This window comes from Egretta garzetta, unplaced genomic scaffold (assembly GCF_000687185.1).
Source record: "Egretta garzetta isolate BGI_Z169 unplaced genomic scaffold, ASM68718v1 scaffold642, whole genome shotgun sequence".
Lineage (NCBI taxonomy): Eukaryota > Metazoa > Chordata > Aves > Pelecaniformes > Ardeidae > Egretta > Egretta garzetta.
Genome location: NW_009258890.1, coordinates 25,340 through 25,990, shown reverse-complemented (window position 1 = coordinate 25,990; position 651 = coordinate 25,340). Strand labels below are relative to the sequence as shown.

The 651-nt window shown below is 60.4% G+C and overlaps 1 pseudogene; it reads left to right on the top strand.

The window, feature by feature from the left end:
* Positions 1-424: 424 nt before the first annotated feature.
* The window catches only part of LOC104121982, a 17,426-nt pseudogene continuing 17,199 nt past the window's right edge, over positions 425-651 (top strand).

The window sequence follows — 651 nt, the reverse complement described above, 5'->3', positions numbered from 1 at the left end:
TGTGCGGCTGTCGAACAGCTTTGGGCTTTAAATGTGCCCAGCCTAGTCCGCCTGGTTCCTTTGTCCTTTCAGGTGGTATTTAGAACTTAAACCGATACTTTTAAAGAACCCGCCCAGAGCATGGCAGCAGACCCTCCAAAGATGGCTGCGAATGGGGGGAGGACCCTCTGAAGATAGCGGCCAAGTGGGGGTGGACCATCCCAAGATGGTGGCCAAAGGGCATGAACCCTCCCTAGATGGCCAGCAAGCAGGGGGGCAGACTCTCCCAAGATTGTGGCAGTGAGGGAGGGCAATCCCTCCCACGATGGAGGTCAAGAGGGAGGGCAGACCCTCTCAAGATGCTGGCCAAGATGTGGACCCCACCAAGATGGCAGCCAAAAGGGGGGATTGATCGCGGTACCACAATGGTGGCCAAAGTGGGGGGATGGTCTCTGGCATTAAAATGGTGGTCCCAGGCAGGTGGGTCTTACCTATCGCGGGCATCCAGGACATGGCGGGTGTCCTCCAGGGCCACCCGGGCACAGCAGGTGTCTTCCTGGTGGAAGGCCAGCAGCAGGTCGGCCTGCGCCCCTGGAAGCGCCAGACCTGTGAGGCGCAGAGGCAAAAGGAGCCGTGGGGCCGGGCCCACAGTGGGCAATGGGCAGGCCTCAC